The sequence below is a fragment of the Tamandua tetradactyla genome, chromosome 19 (genome assembly GCF_023851605.1).
Source record: "Tamandua tetradactyla isolate mTamTet1 chromosome 19, mTamTet1.pri, whole genome shotgun sequence".
Taxonomy (NCBI): domain Eukaryota; kingdom Metazoa; phylum Chordata; class Mammalia; order Pilosa; family Myrmecophagidae; genus Tamandua; species Tamandua tetradactyla.
In genome coordinates, this window is record NC_135345.1 from 16,613,937 (window position 1) to 16,633,851 (window position 19,915).

The following is a 19,915-nucleotide window of genomic DNA, read 5'->3' on the forward strand; positions in this document are numbered from 1 at the left end:
TCATATTGTCATTCAGTTCCCTGATCCCCTGCTCAAGTTTTTCCATTCTTTTCCCTATAGTCTCTGTTTCTTTTTGGAATTCAGATATTCCATCCTCCAGGTCACTAATTGTAGCTTCTGTCTCTTTAGATCTACCATTGTAGGTATCCATTGTTTTTTCCATTTTTTCTTCTTTGTCCTTCACTCCCATATGTTCTGTGATTTGTTTTTTCAGATTTTCTATTTCTTCTTTTTGTTCAGCCCATGTCTTCTTCATGTCCTCCCTCAATTTATTGATTTGGTTTTTGAAGAGTTTTTCCATTTCTATTCGTATATTCAGCATTAGTTGTCTCAGCTCCTGTATCTCATTTGAACTATTGGTTTGTTCCTTTGACTGGGCCATATCTTCAATTTTCCGAGCGTCATCCATTATTTTCTGCTGGTGTCTGGGCATTTGATCAGATTTCGCTGGGTGTGGGACCCAGCTGGTTAAAAGCTTTTTCTGTGAAATCTCTGGGCTCTGTTTTTCTTTTCCTGCCCAGTAGGTGGCGCTCGTGGCGCTCTTCTGTCTGCACGGCAGTCGGCCTGGGAAACCGTGCGTGGAGGCGGGGGTCGCTGGCCACCGCGGCTTGGGAGAGTGCCGGTCCTAATTGCCCAGCTGGCCCAAAACGCCAAGCATGACGGGAGGGCCCCGCTATCCAATGTTCCCAGTCAGACCGGGGAGCCACGTGCGTGGAGGGGAACCCAGTCGCCAGCCGCCTGGGCCGGGAAAACGCGCGCCCCTCGGGTATCTCACCGCAGCAGATTCTCCCTGCCCGTTCAGCTGTTCCAGAATGGGGTACGCTGTCTTTTTAGTCTCTGTCGTGACTCCGGGAGCTGTTTCGTATTGTTTCTGTTTCTTTAGTTGCTTTTCTGGAGGAGGAACTAAGACCTGCGTGTCTTACTAAGCCGCTGTCTTCTCCGGAAGTTCCGTTTCTTGTTTTTTAAGACTATTTTTCCCTCCCTGAATTCTGACTTTGGAACAATACAATTCCTCTTCCCACAGTTACTCCCCTTGAACCAACTTTGACGCTACATCTGATTTACAGACCTGATATCCCACTGAGAGCAGATGCCTGATATTCTCCAGCATCACATCTCTGAACAGCTTTTTCTGGGATGTATCCAGCATGGCCTGCTCTTCCTTGGTGAATTCTATAACTACATCTTCTAAATTCACTAACTCTGTGATTCAAGAAAAGACTGATGATGTTTAGGGTCTCTCTGTCAGCTTGGAAGGCATATGGCGAGATCTGCTAGTTTTCTTTCCTGGGGTACAAAACAGTTTCTAACTGGCAAAGAGGTCATTCATTGTTTTCCTCCAGAGTGGATGTGGCCCAAGTCTGTTGGGATTCTTGAATATACACATTCATGTATTTCATTAAATTTAAGAAGTTTTCTGCCACTGTTCCTTTGAATATTCCTGCTGCCCTTTTGTGACTTTCTTTCCTTTCTAGGATTCTCTTAACATGTACATTGGTACACTTGATGGTGTTACATATGTCTCTTCAGTTTTGCTCACTTTTCTTATTCTTTTTTCTTTCTGTTCCTCAGCCTGAATCATTTCAATTGTCTTGTCTTCAAAATCACTGATTCTTTCTTTTGCCAGCTCCAGTATGCTGTTGAAATCCCCTAGGGAACTTTTCATTTCAGTTATTGTGTGCTTCACTTCCAGTATTTCTACTTGGTTCCTACTGAGAAACTTCAAGAGATTTTCATTTTGTTCATTCATTGTTTTCATGGTATCCTTTAGCTCTTCTTCTCTGTTTTCCTTATCTCTGTGAGTATATTAAAGATCATTTTTTAAAGTTTTTGTCCAGTATGTCCAAAGTCCTCTTCATTTATGGTTTCTGAACTTTTATCTTGTTCCCCTGTATGGGCCATCCTTTCCTGTTTCTTTGTTTGTCTTGCAATCTTTTTTTGCATACTGAACATTTAAAAATCTTAAACTGTTAACCTTGGGATTTAATCCTTGAGCTGTCTGTTTCTTAAGTTTGTATATAGCTGATAATATGGTAGAGATTTCCTTGAATTCCAGACACTAACAAAAAAAAAACAATGCAAAAAAAAAAATCCATCTTTTACAATCTTTGCAATTTGGCTCTGCTTTGGTTAGTGGTTTATTTCAGTTCTTAGCCCTCATATCAAGAAAATCAGCTTGAAGTGAATGCAAAGTGTAGGATCCTCTCTCTTTTATCTGAGCCAGGGAGGAGCCCTGGAGTATGCTTAAGTTCCTGGGCTTGTACTTGCTCATGCCTTAGGAAACCCCCCATTTAAAATTTACAGGATTTCATGTTCTCACTCTATTCCCGTCCTCATTACTCTATTATATGAATTAATGCCTGTAGTCCTTTGCCCCAGTTCTTTGACTTAATCCATTCTTGCATTTCTTAAGTTGTCTGCAAGCTTCTTCTCTGCCTTCAGGGTAAATTTTGAGAAGGGGATACTGAAATAAGTTTCTTGGTTCAATCTTTCAGGCTTCCATGGGATAAATTTGAACTGATACAGAGGCATCACAGTATGTTCATAGGGATTATTCTGCTACTTCTGAAACAGGATCAGGAACCCACAATGGGAGCACATGCTGGCTCCACATTGGGCCATGGAAGGCTTAGGGTGAGGGGGATCAAGGGGACCAAATTTGCCTACCATTTTTCAGGCTGACTTTTCTTGATTCAGAATTTGCCCAGTTATTAGAACCATTTAAATGTTTTCTGGAATTTTGAGGAAGATGGCTCTGTCGGTTTTTACTATTTTATTCAATAATTCTGTGGTGGGGTCGCATCCTGTATCATCTTAAGATCTCATCTTTGTCGGTTGCAACTATGATATATTTATTTTTTAAAATGTGTTTATCATGAATTATAAAAATAAAATTTTAAAAAGGAGCACAGCTTTTAAAGAAAAATAATTTAAATATTGTGTTACATAAAATTAAGAAAAACAAAGGGCATGATTACACCCATAATCACATCTTTCTAACACAATCATTCTTATTCTTATATAACTGGACCTCTTTCTCTATTGTTTTTCATTTATGTTGTACAATTTGCATCCTGTTTTTATCACTTAACATTTTGTGTTTAGTGTTTTCCCAGATCATTTTTAAATATTGTCACCCAACATTCATAATAGTTACATTGCATTCCAAGGATTTATTATACATTTCTTTATTTAACAATTTCCACATTGTTAGGCATTTAGACTATGTCCAGTTACTCAAAAACAAACTTCATTTCTGCATATTTTAGATGGTTTCATTTTGAGAAAGCTCCAGAAAAGGACCTATTTCCTCTTCTAAAAGAAGGCACTGTGTGGTTGACAATAATTCTATAAAAGCCATCACCCATAACCCCCTTCTGCTTCTCACCAGAATTTCTTCTTACTATAGAGACTTTTAGAACTGCTACTTCTGCCTTTTCCACTGCTCAAACTAGCCTTCAGATGAGATGGCAGCAGAGAGCTTCAGAAGCCAGGAGGTAGGTTGGGACCAAGCCAAGAGGTTGCTGGAGAAAAACTAAGAGACAGGAGCAGGATTAGATATTTCCAGTTATTCCTAAGTACAACTTAAGGTCTAATGGTCATCAATTGAATCAATACCTGGCCTAAAAGCTGGTTTTTGGAAAAGCTGAGCCATCTCCTTATGTACAAGGCTAGAAAGTTGAGACTTATAATGGGCAGAGGGTCCTTGCTGAGTGAAAGAGGAAGTATAATGGATCAAAGGCCAGCTTTGGGTCAGGAGGCCCCAGTTCCACCAGGCAGATATGCAGCTTTGGCAAGGTCTTCCTGGGATAGTGGGGCTAATAATACCTGTACTGCCTAGAAGGCTGAGAGCCTTTAATGGGAAATGGACATGAAAGTTCTTTGTAAACTCCACAGTGCTATGTCTGTGTAATGGACTAAGACTTCCATTTTGGTGAGGACAAGGAAAGAACATGATGTGTTCTCATTTAGAGCTTAGTGTTTGATAGTGAAGGTGGTTGTTTCTTCCCTCATTCCACACACATTTGTTGAATGTCTGCTATGAGTCAGATCCTAATTTATGTGCTTGAGCTACAACAGCAAACAAGAAACAGAGACCCTTCCATGGTACTCTTCATGCTAGTGAGTGGACACAGGGAACATAAGTAAACAGATAAAAAAGATAATTCAAAAAAACATCAACTGTTAAGAAAAAAATTAAGGGAATGATCTCACAAAGAATACAGGTATGAGAGTTATTATTATTATTTTTTTAGTTCTAGAACATGATCAGAGATTCCCTGAAAGGTAACATTTGAGTTGAGGCTTGAATGCTGAAATGAAATAGTCATCTAAAGACATGGAAGTGTGTTCCAGGAGAGGGAATAGCAAGGGCAAGAGGTTGGAGATGGAAGAACACTTGGAGCATTCAAACATTAGACAGATGACCAGGGGATGAACTTAGTGATGGCTCACTGATGTGTGTGTGGGCTGGTAAGAGGCAGGCCTATGCTGAAGAAGCAGACATAGGCAGGGCCCGGGCTTGTTCCTTTTGCTTGGCAATCCTGTCTCCACTTGTTCAACTGCAAACTACTGCCTACACATCCTCAGAACTATGGTTTGCTTTTTGCAGCCCATGAAATCCTCTGTGGCCTCCCCAGACTAGTTGGCCTCAATAGTCTGTGTGATTTGATCTTGCCCTGTGTGATTTGCTCACCATTAAGACTGCAGCCAATGCTTGGGTTCCATTTATTTGCTCTTTGGTCTGCATCTTCTATGAGATCGAAGGAGTTCCTTTTGAACTGTGGATTTGTTTAACATAGGGTTACTCAAGGGCAAGTTGAAAGTTTTCCTTTTACAGCAGAAGCCTCAAATTCCAAATCCACTGATCCTGTCCTGCCACCATCACCTACCATGAGCTCCCAAGAGAGGGACAAAGACAAGACAAGAGTTCAATAAAGGGCCTTGAACCAGCTGAGGCTTTGGACTCACAACTCAGCTATGAATGTCAGAACCTCCTCCCATAAACAGTGGTTTCAGAAAGAGAGAACTTGATTTTTCTCTCACATAAATGATTCCAGGGTTAAGCAGTCCAATGCAGATATGACAGCTCCACAATGACCTTGCATACCACTTCTTTCTTCACAATCAAAAAATGGTTGCATGAGCTCAGCCATCACGTTTGTACTCCAGGCAACCATAAGGAGGAGTAGACAAAGGCATTCTCCTTTTATTTGAAGAGACTTCCAAGAATATTTACCAGTTCTATTCACATTCAATTTCTAAAACTTACTCACACAGCCCCAAATCATTGCATGGGAAGTTGGAAATAAAGTCTCTAGTCAGGGCAGCCATCAGACCAGCTCAAAGCTGGGACAGCTATTACTAAGGAAGGAGAAAACAGATGCTGAGAGCAACACAGCAGCCTATACCACAGTCAAGCCCTTAGGTAACATGCTTCATGGATTTCTGTCTCTTGGACATCTGCTTCCTACTTGATTTTCTAAGTTGGTAAGGATATGATGAGCAGAGATGTGGGGAGGGCATGTTTTCAATAGGAAAAGGAGGACCTAGGCAACATTTTATTTCAAATATATTGTGGAAAGAGAAAGAAGAGACACTGTCCCTTATTTAGGCTTATTTAGATTCTCTGACTAATATCTAACCCCAGTAATGTGGTTCAATTAACATTCTAGAACCTGACGCAGCATCCACCCTCACTCTTCTTTCTTATCCAGAAAATAAGAAATTGGGGGAGAATGAAAAGGAACTCTGAGCTTCCTTCATCCTACAGGCCATGTTTCTTCACAAGAGACATTTGAGGCAGAAAAAAGATGAGGGAAGAAGGTTCTCAAGCCCCAATCATGAAAGCTGTGATGTCTCTAAGAAAAGCTTAGGAGAACAACTACATGGAGAGGCCTGTCAACAAAGGAGCTCACTCCTAGTCAGATCATTTCACCAGACTGTGATAAGTACTATAATCAACTATGAATGATATGCTGGTTGAACATAAAGACAGGGCTTGATGGTTAGATTCTAGTGTCAACTTGGTCAGGCAAGCACCAGCCAGACCATTGCTGCAAGGATATTTTGTGGTTGGGTGATAAACCAGAAGGCTTGTTTATTAAATCATCAATCAGTCAATTGTAGCTGTGGCTGATTACGTATGTGATCAACTAAGGCTGTTTCTCCCACAGATGAGATAATACCATCTGTTGAAGACTTCTAAAGAAGACTTTTTTACTTCTCTTTCAGCCAGCTAGACTCTGCTGTGGAGTTCATTCAAGCCCTTCATTGGAGCTGCCAGGTTCACATATGTAACCTGGCAGATTTTGTACCTTTCCATTCCACAGTTGCATGACACACTTTTATAAATCTCATATATACAGATATGTCCTGTTGGTTCTGTTTCCCTAGAGAAACTTGACTAAAACAGGTTGGTATGTGGAGTGGCTCTTGGAAAACAGAATCTAAAAAATGAGTTTTTACAATTGGTTTTCTACTCTGATTAGACTCAGAGGCAATAATGACCAGTAATCAAGATGGCACTGACAACAATCAAGATGGCACTGACAGTCCCTGGAGTGAATTGGCAAAAGAGATATGCAAAATATCACTATTTGATTCTGCCAATTGTATGATTACATGAGGCAAGGCTCTAAGTGAGAGTGTTTTTGACACCTTTTTGGAATTTTGTAGAATTAAGAGGTATAATGATATTGGCTGGTTGTTGTTAGATACTCTGGGTACAGTCATGAGAGAATGGGAATGAGTGGAAGTCTTCAACTTTGCAATTTAAGTGCTGTATGAATGATGTAAAAACTTCCATATGTGCCCTGAAAGAAAATCTTATTTCCAGTGGTTGCAGACTTGAGATCTCTGAAAACCAAGCACAGAGCCTCATTGTGCAAGTAGCAGATTTACAGGATAAACTAAAATCTCAACTTTCAGGGTGTATGCTCTTAAAATAAGTTCTTTGACTGGAAATGAATGGGATCCTGAAAATTGGGATGGGAACATATGGCTTGATAATGATGGCAATGGGGACATGGAATCCCTGGAATCTGCTCTGCCTTTGCTAGACAGACCTTTAATGGGCTGTCCTGAGAAAACAGCAGCCCCACCTCCAGTCTGCCTTGAGGAAACAGCCACCCAATCTTTAGCCTGCCTTGAGGAAACAGCTTCCTGGCCTCCAGTTTGCCCAGAGGAGTATGCCATCGAACCTCCACCTAAAGAGATTAACCCTTCAGTACCTGCTAAACTGTAACCACCTCTCCTGGGAAAACCAGTCCTCGTTCTTCTGTCTGGAGTGACCAATCCTGTTTCACTAGATGAAACTGGAACAGAACGCCCTATGGTAATTGGCTTAAAAGACACTTCTATTTCTTTTCATGACCCACCCCCACCACCCCTCTTTTCCTCAAGACCTATAACTAGACTAATAGGCCATGAAACATAAAGTGTGACCCATGAGGAGTTCTTTAAAAGAACTGCATGAGTTTTCCAACCTATATAGACAGAAATCAAGGGAATGTGTGTGCAAATGAATATTAAGGGTTTGGGATAATGGTGGAGGGAATATAATGTTGGATCAACCTGAATTTATTAATATGGGCCCACTAAGCAGAGATTCTGCATTCAATGTTGTAGCTCAAGGGGTTAGAAAGGGCATTAAAGATGGTTGGCTGAAACATGGATCAAAAGGTGGCTGGCATACCTGAGGTCAAAATTTCAGAACTGCTCTGGCATAATGTAGATGAGGGGATCCAGAGTGTTGGAGGGATTGCACTGTTAGAGTGCATTTGTCACAAGGGGCCTGCTCACACACCTCAGGAATGTCCAGAGGACACATTTGTTTCCCCAGAACTTTGATAAATACATTCCTAAGACTAATTCCATCATCCTTGAAGAGATCTGTAGTTACCTTTCTCTATAAATCAGATATTTATGTGGGAACTGCTGTCACTGAGCTGGAATCCTTAAACCCAGTGGGGATGATTGGATCCTGAGTTGGCATAAGCCATGTGCTGAGAGTTAATCACTATAGACAAGGTGGGCATGGCCACCATAATGGACAGCAGACTCAAAGTAGCAGTCAAAATAATGTGACGCAGAGATTTGTGGCGTTGGCTAGTATATCATAGGGTACCTAGAAGTATAATAGATGGCCAGTCTACTAAATTCTTATTTGAGCTGTATAAGCAGAAGAATTCTAGGTCAAATGAACAGAAGTCTAATTTGAATTACAGAAACATAGTCATGGCCACTTAATCAATTCCCAGACTCAGAGCCCTTTGAATGAGGAGAAGGCTGGGTACCCTTGGGGAAGGACCCTGTTACACTTCCCAAAATTTACACTATTAATCTTCTTCCCAGGTTTTCCCAAGGAGACCTTTGGCCTTTTACCAGGATGACTGTGCATTGGCGAAAAGGAAGTGATCAGATATTTCATGGATTATTAGACACTGGCTCAGAAGTGGCACTAATTCCAGGAGAAACAAAATGTCACTGTGGTCCACCAGTTAGAGTAGGGGCTTATGGAGGTTAGGTGATCAATGGATTTTTAGCTCAGCTCAATCTCACAGTGGATCCAGTGGGTCCCTGGACTCATTCCCAGGTCATTTCCCCAGTTACAGAGTGCATAATTGTAATCGACATACTCAGCAACTGGCAAAATCCCCACATTGGCACTCTCACTTATGATGTAAGGGCTATTATGGTAAGAAAGACCAAGTGAGTTGCCCCTACCTAGCAAAGTAGTGAATCAGTAGCAATACTGGATTCCTGGTGGGATTGCAGAGATTAGTATCACTCATAAGCATGTGAAGGATACAAAAGTGGTCATTCCCACCACATCCCCATTCAACTTTCCTATTTGGCCTGTGCAGAAAACAGATGGTGTTGGAGGATGACAGTGGATTATTGTAAACTTAACCAGGTAGTGACTCCAATTGCTGTTCCAGAGGTGGTATCATTGCTTGAGCAAATCAACACATCACCTGGTGACTGATATGCAGCTATTGATCTGGCAAATGCTTTTTTCTCAATACCTGTCAGTAAGGATCATTCAATAGCTGTCAGTAAGAAATAGTCTGCATTCAGCTGGCAATGCTAGTAATATATTTTCACTGTCCTGCCTCAAGGGAATATCAACTCTCTAGCAATATGTCACAAACTTGTCTTCAGGGACCTTGATTGTTTCTCCCTCCACAAGACATCATACTGGTCCATTACATTGACGATATCATCTTGATTGGAACTAGTGAACAAGAAGTAGCAAGTACTCTGGACTTATTGGTATGGCATTCATGTGTCAGGGGATATAAAATAAATCCAACAAAAATACAGGGACCTACCATAGTAGAATTTCTAGGTTTCCAGTGACATCAGGCAGTTTGAGATATCCCTTCAAAGGTGAAGGATAAGCTGTTGCCTCTGGCCCTTCCTGTGACCAGAAAAGAGGCACAATGCCTAATTGACCTCTTTGGATTTTGAAGACAACATATTCCTCAGTTGGGTGTGTTACTCTGGCCCATTTACCTTGTGATCAGAAAAGCTGCTAATTTTCAGTGGGGACCAGAACAAGAAGAGGCTCTGCAATAAGTCCATGCTGCTGTGCAAGCTGCTCTGCCACCTGAGCCATGTGATCCAGCAGATCCAATGGTACTGGAAGTGTCAGTGCAAATAGGGATGCTGTCTGGTGCCTTCGACAGGCCCCTATAGGAGAATCACAATGCAGACCCTTAGGATTTTGGATCAAAGCCCTATCATCCACTGAAGATAACAATTCTCCTTTTGAGAAACAGCTTTCAGCCTACTACTTGGCCTTTGTAGAGACTGAATGCTTAACCATGGCTCACCAAATTACCATGAGACCTGAGTTGCCTATCATGAACTGGGTATTGTCTGACCCACTAAGACAAGAAGTTGGGCATACACAGCAGCATGCCATCATAAAATGGAAATGGTATATAAAAGATAGGGTATGAACAGTCATGAAGGCACAAGAAAGTTACATGAGAAAGTGGCCAGAATACGCATGGCTCCCACTCCTACCACATTACCTTCTCTTTCCCAGACCAAAGCTATGGCCTCTTGGGGAGTTCCTTATAGTCAGTTGACTGAGGAAAACTTGGGCCTGGTTTACTGATGGTTATGCAGAATATGCAAGAACCCAGAAATGGACAGCTGCAGCACTACAACCCCAATTTCAGATGTCCTTAAAGGACAGTGATGAGGGGAAATCCCCACAGTGGGTAGAACTTCAAGCAGTACACCTTGTTCATTTTGCTTGGGAGGAGAACTGGCAGGAGGCACATTTGTATACTGACTCATGGGCTGTTGCTAATGGTTTGGCTGGATGGTCAGGGACTTGGAAGGAGCATGATTAGAAAATTGGTGGCAAAGAGGTGTGGGGAAGAAGGATATGGATAGACCTTTCTGTGTGGACAAGAAACATGAAGATATTGTGTTCCAAGTGAATGCTCCAGAGGGTGACTTCAGCAGAGGAAGGTTTTAGCAATCAAATGGATAAGATGACCCATTCTGTGGATACAAGTCACACTCTTTCCCCAGCCATTTCTACCCACTGGGCCCATAAACAAAGTGGTGGTTGGGATGGAGGTTTTGCTGGGCTCAGTAACATAGACTTCCACTCACTAAGGTCTTCCTCGCTACAGCCACTACTGTGTGCCCAATCTTCCAGCAGCAGAGACCCACACTCAGTCCTCAATATGACACCATTCCCTGAGGTGATCAACCTGCTACCTGGTGGCAGTTTGATTACACTGGACCACTTCCATTATAGAAGAGGCAGTGATTTGTTCTAACTGGAATCGGCCAATACTCTGGATACCTTCCCTACACACAACGCTTCTGCAAAAACTACCATCCGTGAACTTATAGAATGCCTTATTCACCATTATGGTATTATACGCAGCATTGCCTCAGATCAAGGAACCCATTTCATAGCAAATGACATGCAGGGATGGGCACATGCTCATGGAATTCTCTGGGATTACCTTGTTCCTCTCATCCAGAAGCAGCTGGGTTGATAGAATGATAGAATGGCCTTTTGAAGACCCAATTATGGCATCAAGTAGGTGGCAATACCTTGCAGTGCTGGGCCAATATTTCCAGGTGCCTGTGTATGCTATGGATCAGCACCCACTATATAATTCTGTCTCTCCCATAGCCAAGATTCATGGGTCCAGGAATCAAGGGGTGGAGATGGGAATGGCACGACTCACTATTACCCATAGAAATCCACTAGAAAAAATTGCTTCCTGTCCATGGAACCTTAAGCTCTGCTGATCTATAGGTTTTAGTTCCAAAAGGAGGAGTACTTCTACCAAGAGACACAACAATGATTCCATTGAACTGGAAATTAAAACATCCACCTGGCCACTTTGGGCTTCTCATACCACTAAATCAACAGGCACAAAAGTGGATTACTGTTCTGTCTGGGGTAGTTGATCCTGACTATCAAGGTGAAGTAGAATTGCAACTACACAGTGGAGGCAAAGAAGAATTTTCATTGAGTACAGGAGATCCCTTATGGCATCTCTTAGTACTGCCATGCCCTGTGATTAAAGTCAATGGAAAACCGCAACAACTGAATCCAGGCAGGATTACCAAAGGCTCAGAAACAGGTAGGTTGGAACATGGAATGGGTAGTAGAAGAAGGTAGTAATAAATATGAAATACAACCACATGACCAGTTACAGAAACAAGGACTGTAATTGTGTGAATATTTCTTCCATGTTTTGTTATAAGTATGTTTGCTTTTGGACATAAACAAATATCTTGTTTTTCCCTTATCGTAAGACATAAAGTCATAGCATATGAAGCTTAATTGTGAATGTTACCTAAGGATTTTTACCCTATTTTGGAGAGATGCAGTGCATTTCCAGTTGCGTGCAGGACAGTTGAGTATTGTTAGGTGAAACTCATGTCTGTTACTGTATTTTATTTGGAAATTAAGCATGCTTCAATGTGATGTCTACAGCTACAAAGTTGACCAGAGGTGGACTGTGATGGTTAGGTTCTGGTGTTAACTTGGCCAGGCAATGGTGCCTAGTTGCCAGGTCAGGCAAGCACTGACCTGACCGGTGCTGCAGTGTTATTTCCTGGCTGGTTGATAAAGCACAAGGCTTGTTTATTAAATCATCAGTCAGTTGATTACAGTTGTGGCTGATTACATCTGCAATCAACTAAGGCTGTGTGCCCCACAAATGAGATAATCCAATCAGTTAAATACTTTTAAGGAAGGAGAGAATCTTTTTCACTGCTTCTTCAGCCAGTGAGCTCTCTTGTGGAATTTGTCAAGACCCTTCATTGGAGCTGCCAGCTTCACAGCTTACCCTACAAATTTTGTACCCTTTCATTTCCATGTTTGCATGAGACACCTTTATAAATCTTATATTTACAGGTACCTTCTGTTGTTCTGTGTCTCTATAGAGCCCTCATACACAAGGAGATGTTGGAAGATCCAGAAATGAGCAGAGCAAAGACCTTTATGGGTGAATGTGGGAAACACATTTTGTGGGTGCTGGGGAGTTTGAAGCACAGGTTGAATAAGGTGGAGGGGAGAAGCAGGGAGAAAATGATGGCAGACAAGAAAATATTTAATCAGTTCCAAATTTCCTTTTTGAAGTTAACTGGTTTTGTTCTGTAAGAAACAAAGAGTTGACATGGAGGTGATGGATAAGAACTGAGCGGAAGGGGTCTTTGGGGTAAATCCCACTAATCGTGGCAAAGAAAGGATTCTAAGACTAGGGAACCCAGGGTGGCTAGATACCTGTCTGTGGTATCTAGCATTGTTGAAGCCCAGCATGTGAGGCACAGTTCTCTGTATTCCCCCAGTGGTTCACCAACGTCTCACCAAAGGAGAATAGTCTCTACATGCCTTGGGGACCTACAGTGCAGGAACCAGGAGTAAGAGGGAAATGGCTGGATGAACCAGAGGAGATGTGAAGAGGAAAGAGCCAAACTTGCAAATGGTGGATGAGCCTCTGGATCCTGACAGGCCAGTGGATAAAGTAGTTCACAAGTTCAGAAACAAAAGGCAGCACGTCACACACTCGCTTTGCTATGGCAAATCCATTTTCCCTGCCTCCAGTGCTTCCCACAAACCCTGCCATCCTTGACCAGAACTGTAAATACTTCCATAAATGTCTAGCACATAAAAAACAGAACTGCCTATAGTCATTCTTATTTACCACCTCTATTTTAGAAAGAAAATTAATTTGTACAATGTTTCAATGTGAATATGCCCTGAAGTCTAGGAAGTCAGTGAGGCAGAAAGCAAATATTGGAGAGCTGGCTTTGTGGCTGCTTCTGTTAGCTGAGATGCAACTTGGGGCAAAAACAGCTCATGGGCTCAAGGATTTATAATTCTAATTCTTGTGGTTTGAAATCAAGTAGACTTGTACGTTAGGATCCTCACCTGTAAAATGAGGGGGTCTCAGTGGCATAAGCTAACATCCTTAACTGTTTGAAAATTCTCTTACAGAGGGGCTGGGTCTGAGAGGCCAGTAGCTGAAAATGACTGCCTGTCCATCCTCAGTGATGGCTGAGCATGATGGAGACCACGCTGCATCTGATACTGCAAGAGGAAGATGGGCCCACAAAGAAAATCAATTACAGAAGGATTTTATGGCATCATTGAAAGAACTCTGTATGTGGTCCGAATACCTGATCCTAATGTTTGCCCATCATCTTCCACAAAATTGTAATAGTAACGGTGATAACTAATGCTTAAAAGCATTTGTTCTGTGTCAGGCGCTGTTCAAAGCAATGTTAATACGTTAATTCAGTTTCCCCTCTGTTTTAGTCTGTTAGACTGGCAAAATGCAATATACCAGCAATGGACTGGTTTTTAACAATGGGAATTTATTAGTTTATAAGCTTATAGTTTCGAAGCCATGAAAATGTCCAAATCAAGGCTTCTTTTTCTTCTTGAAGACAGGCTGCTAGTGATCTGGGATTCCTTTTCACTTGGCAAGGCACATGGTGACATCTGTTGGCCTTTACCTTCTCTTACAGGCTTTGTTGCTCCCAGCTTCTCGCTTCGGTGACTTCCTCTATGTTTGTGTAGCTTTTGCTCTCAATTTCTGTGTCTTTCTCTCCGTATTCATCCCATTTGTCAAGGAATCCAGTAAGAGGATTAAGACCCATCTAGACCACACTTTAACTGAAATTGTCTTAACAAAACGTCCGCATCCAAATAGGTTTCGACAGAAATGGATTAGATTTAAGGGCAGAATTTTCTGGGGTCCATTCAGCTTCAAACTACCACACCCTCTGTTATGGATCACATCATGTTCTTCCAAAAGATGTGTTCAAGTCCAACCCCTAGACCCCCTAAACATGACCCCATTTGGAAATGGAGTCTTTGAAGAGGTTATTAGTTAAAATGAGGTCAAACTGGATTGGGGTGGGTCCTAATCCAATGACTGATGTCCGTATAAGAAGACAAAATTTGGATATCACACGATGGGGGAAGAGGTTGAATTATGCTGTCATAAGCCAAGGAACATCATGAATTGCTGGCCACCCACCAGAAGTCAGAAGAGAGACATGAAACAGATTCTCCTCCTCATAAGGTGAATCATGGCCTTGCCAACACCTTGATTTCAGATTTCTAGCATCTAGAACCATAAGACAATAAATACCTGTTTTTTAAACTGAGTAGTCTATGGTTCTTTGTTACAGCAGCCCTGACCAACTGAGATACCCTCACATCATTTCTTCCAGTAGGTACTATTATTTTTTCCATTTTATAGTAGAGGACACAGAGGAAGAATCAATCCAGTATTGGTCCTTGTGCTCTGCTTTCTTGAGAAAAATGGTTGGAAGAAAGGGACCCCATTTTATATCAAGGGATAATTAACTGACCCAAGGTCCTTCAACTATGACATGGAAGAATTGGATTCAATGCAGCTATACTTTACATGGGCTCTCTATCACTCTGACATCTCCTCAGTTCTAGAAGGCGTTTTCCTTAGCCTTTTACAGAAATGTAAAGAGTGAGTTTGGCTTGCTTGTGCTGCTCTTCCTCCCCACCCATCTTAGAGGACTGCACCTTCATCTCTGCCATGCTGGGAATGCTCATCCCAACCACACACCTCATGCTCCCAGCCACCATTGTCATTGTGAATACAGTGCCTGCTGTATTTAAAGCCTACACGGCCACAATGAGTTACTCTGATCAATTAATTCATTTAAACATTTGAGAACCAACTGTGTTATGAGGGACAGATTTGGCATTTTTCAAAAGTGGAGGGAAGACAGTTCTTTACTCCTGAGGACTGTTGGGTAGGAGAATTTGACAAAATTGACAAAAAGATGGAAGACAGAACTTGAAAGTGATGAAGTTGAATATTTAGTTGAGGAGATTTCCAAGCTAAGTGTGGAACGTGTAGCCTGGTTTCTCCTTGAAGTGTATGGTGAAGTGAGAGAGGAAAGGGATAAGCTGAGAACTGAATTCCTGAGCACAAACAAACCAGAAATTGATTGCTTGGAAAATTCTGAGTCTACACATTTAGCATTCTCAGAGATTAGGGCCAGAAATGGGTCTATCAGGGACCTCTCTGAGCTTCCAGAAAGCAAGTCACCAGAGAATAGGGCTCCATGTAAGGGTTTAACTGAACATGCATCTGGACAGTCTTTCAATGGCAGTCAGGACTGCAAATGAAGTTACATAGAAAGGAACTGTGGAAAGTCCCATTGTCTGGTGGTTTAGAGTCCTATGAACTACATGCAAAGCCAACAAGTTTGCAAAATTTGCATGAGTAGAACCACATGCTAGACTGGACTAAAAGGGACAGAGAAAGGACAAATTGAAGGAAGAGTGATTTCAAGGACAGAACGTAGGAGGTCAAGGTATGGACCAAAGATACTTCCTCAGGCCAAGAGAGCAGGCTCACCCATGAGTGTGGAAAGGGTGGTCTGCCTCTGTACTTAGAGGGAGCAAGACTTGTACCCCATTGTTCAGGGAGAGTGCTGCCGCCCCAGTGCTTGGGGAGGGTGGGGGATGTGTCTCACATTCATGGAGAGCCTGGCCACCATTCTGATGTTGGGAAAGGGTGGAGCCTTTACCCTAATACTTGGGGACAGCTCATCTCCTGCACAGGTATTTAGAATGAGTTGGGCTTTTGCTCCATCAGTCCCAGAGGACAAAACATAGATCCATAGATAATTCTCAAACCTTGACATATAATGAAATTTTCCCTGCTGGGTTTCCAAATTATTGGGAATGTGTAACTCCTATTTTCTTCCAATTTCTCACTATTGGAATGGGAATGTCTATCCTTTTACTGTTCCATCATGGCATATTGGAAGCAGACAACTTATTTTCTGGATTTCACAGGTTCACAGACAGAAGGGAATTGTTTTCTAGAACAGGCCATACTCACAACTGATTTTGATGAAATGTTGTACTTAACATTTTTGCTGAAATGGTTTAAGGCTTTTGGGATATTGTGATGGAATTAATGTATTTTGCATGTAGAAACTATATGTCCTTTGGGGAATCAGAGGGAAGATTATGGTATTTTGGAGCTTTATACCCGAGAAAAATATGTTCTTAAACTTAATCATTCCTGTGGATGTGAACCCTTTGTAAATGGGACATTTTGATGAGGTTACTCGGTTAAGGCATGGCCCAACTGAATCGGGATGGATCTCAATTCTGCTATTGAGAGAATGATATCCAGACAAATGCAGAGAAAGCCACAGGAGGCAAGAAGGCAGAAGTCATTGGAACCCAGAGAAGACAGGGCAGGCGGCAATGTGCATCACCATGTGTCAGAAAAGCCGCAGACCAGCAGCCAGCCCCAGAGCACCAGATTCTTCTGGAAGGGAGCATCACCTTGATGGCACCTTGATTTTGAACTTCTCCCTACCCTCAAAACCATGATTCAATAAATCCCTGTTACTTAAGCCAACCCACTTTATGGTATTTAAATGATTCCAACTTCTTTTATGGTCATAACTGCAGTAAGAGCAGGATGGCTCCTTTGGTGAACTACTAATCGGCTATCATAACAGGACAACTTCAGCTTGCTTTTGACTCTGGGTCTCTTCCTCACCTACATTCCCATACTTCATTTGTCATTTAGAGATGCTATTGCTTTGATTCCAGGATTTTGGTTATTTTGGCAAGCTTTTAAGACTTAAATGGGATAGACTAAAGGTTCAGTGGCATACTCTCTACAGTGCATCCTTTCCAGCAAGAAAAAATGAATTCAGAGAGGAGGTGCAAGGGCCCAGGGGATTGGATAAGTACTTCTGGAGCACATTCTGCATTTTTCCTTTACAAAAACCCATATAACTACCCTACCCAGTGCTGCCTTGCAGAGGAGCAACGACTCCTCATCTATCTTCAAATTGGACCATTTTGTTCCAAATTCAGTGCCCTGTCATTAACTTCATCCTGAATGTTTCCTCCCATATGATCTTCTGGAACCTCCAATTCCACATTTCCTAAATGGACCGACTACATCTCCCAAAAATCTGGTCCACTTCCTGACCTGCTTGTTTGTCTCATAAGATTATTTCTAAACTCTTTCTCTTTAACCATGTCATGTTCATTCACAAACACAAAAGGACTGAGATAATTTATTATATCCACCCTCCTCCCACTTACAGTATAGGGCACATAATAAGTACTTAATAAAATCTGAACTGGAAAGATTGCAGAATACATAAAGCTGCTTGAAAATGTAAAAAAACAAATGACTATACTCTTCTATTCTTCCCTACAAAAATCGTTTTACAGAAAATGCTTTAACAATGATAATACCTTTCCAAATAAAATTTTCCAACATACTTTCACATACATGATCTCATTTAATTCTTATGCCAATAAATAGTTTAGGAAAAGTTCTCAGTGAAAAGATCTGAATCTGAGGCTTTACCTATTACTAGTTTTCTGAACTTGAACACATGGCATAATGTCTCTGAATCTATTCAAAGTGAAAATAATAGTAATTCACAGGGCATTTAAGATTGTAAAAATTATACTCTGTGTGTGAAAGTACAGTATAGGCTGGCTCCCCCCTCTAAAGGCTGTAGCTTCCATGAAATGACCTAGTAGAGGTAACAGTGTTCTCTTTGTCATCCTACTGTGCATGATATTCTTTCCCAGCAGGCCATATTGAAATATCCCACCTAAACTGCAGGGTCCCTATTAATCTTTAATCTCTGAGTCTAATGTAGTGCCATTATTCAATGATTATTTACTGAATGAAAAGATGAACCTTTAGCTAGCATTAAGAGCATGTGCTGGTTTGAAAGTACTATGTACCCTGGAAAAACCATGTTTTAATCCTGATCCAATCTTGTGGGAACAACTTTTTCTTTTAATCCTGATTCAATACTCTGTGTGTGTGTGTGTGTGTGTGTGTGTGTGTGTATAAAGCTTTTGATTAGATTATCTCCCCAGGAGATGTAATTTGCCCAATTGTGTGTGTGACCTTTGATTAGGAGATGTGACTCCACATTCCAGGTGGGTCTTGATTAGTTTATTAGAATCTTTTAAAGGAAATATTTTGGAGAGAGTCCAAAATGATAGAGCAGGCAAAAATGACAGAAGCCTCAGAGCTGACAGAGAGAGCAGATGTAGTTGAGGGCAGAGCTGACATAGATGTCGACACTTGGAGAACAGATGTAGATGCTTGGAGAGTAGTTGCTTCAGAGAACAGAGATACAGATATTTGGAGATGCTTGGAGCCCAGCAGACATCACTATGAGATGTGAAACAAAACAGAACATGGAGAGAGCCAAGGGAGGCCAAGAGATGAAAGCCAGTCCTGGAGAAGCAAGCTGAGGAGCTCCCACAGGAAGAGAGGCTGAAAGCAATGGACCCCAGGAGCAAGGGATCAGCAGATGCCAGCCACGTGACTTCCCAGCTAACAGAGCTGCTCCAAACCCATGGATTTTCCTTGAATTAAGATAACCTCTTGTTGGTGCCTTAATTTGGGCATTTTCATTGCCATAGAACTGTAAACTTGTAATTTATTACATCCCCCCTTTTTAAAAGCTGTTCCTGTTCTGGTATATTACATTCCGGCAGCTTGCAAACCAACACACTATATTTGAATCTCTGTTTTAAGTTAAAATATTTCATTTGAATTCAGGTCTCCCTCTTTAATTGTGGTCCAAACACTGGCTAAAATAGGAGAGCCTGCTTCATTTTTTAAAGAGTCTCAAAAAAAAACGTTCCCACACATCCTTTTAGACCTTTACCCTTTTAAAATTATAAGTGCAGTAATCATTCTGTGAAAAAAATATAGGGCAGGGGCCTGAATCAGGCTAAGAAATTGTGATCCTGTCTACTGAGCTACAAAGAGCTAATAGTTAATGAATATGCAAAGAGGTTATTCATCGTTGGAAATGAACCTGAAATTTGATCTAGTTATAACACGTTCAGTAAGATGAAGTGTGAGGTTTTGGGTATGTGTGTTTTATTTTAAGCATCATTGCAGGTTGGCTTTCCCTTCCAAGAAGTCTCTTGATTCATACACAGGTCCAGCTCCTCTCAGTCATTGAAATTTACTCATTGAGGCCCGCTTCTAGACCATAAAACCAACCTGTCACTACGAAATAATTCACACGGGGCTGGGAGGTGGGGGAGAAATCTAAGAAGCCTCCTGAGGAATTGGGCACAACCTGGTGAATCATTTGCAAAGTCCATAGTACATCTTCACCATCCACAGTATGTTTGATGGAAAATCAGAACACGGGGATGTTCGGTGCCTTGGCTCCTTCAGCTTCCTGGAGTGGGAAGCTTCACTCTCAGCCACTCACTATAGTTGCCTGCTGACCTTTTATGGGTTGTAACCCTCGTGCCTGACTAACTGATTTGTTCCAGCTGCAGCTATATTTTCTACCTTCCCTGTTACTTAATTGGTCCTGGCTGTGCCTGGTCTGC

The 19,915-nt window shown here is 41.7% G+C and overlaps 1 long non-coding RNA gene across 6 annotated transcripts in view; it reads right to left on the reverse strand.

Moving 5' to 3' along the window:
- Window positions 1–3,181: 3,181 nt before the first annotated feature.
- LOC143663066 (uncharacterized) overlaps window positions 3,182–19,915 on the reverse strand; it is a 114,068-nt gene continuing 97,334 nt past the window's right edge. For 4 of the 6 annotated variants that reach the window (XR_013165790.1, XR_013165788.1, XR_013165786.1 and 1 more), the window contains 2 exons: window positions 4,697–4,781; window positions 3,182–3,535 (listed from right to left, as the gene is read on the reverse strand). This is a non-coding gene — a long non-coding RNA (uncharacterized LOC143663066). The remainder of the gene's footprint in view (window positions 3,536–4,696; window positions 4,782–19,915) is intronic. The other 2 variants (XR_013165787.1, XR_013165791.1) reach the window with 1 other exon arrangement.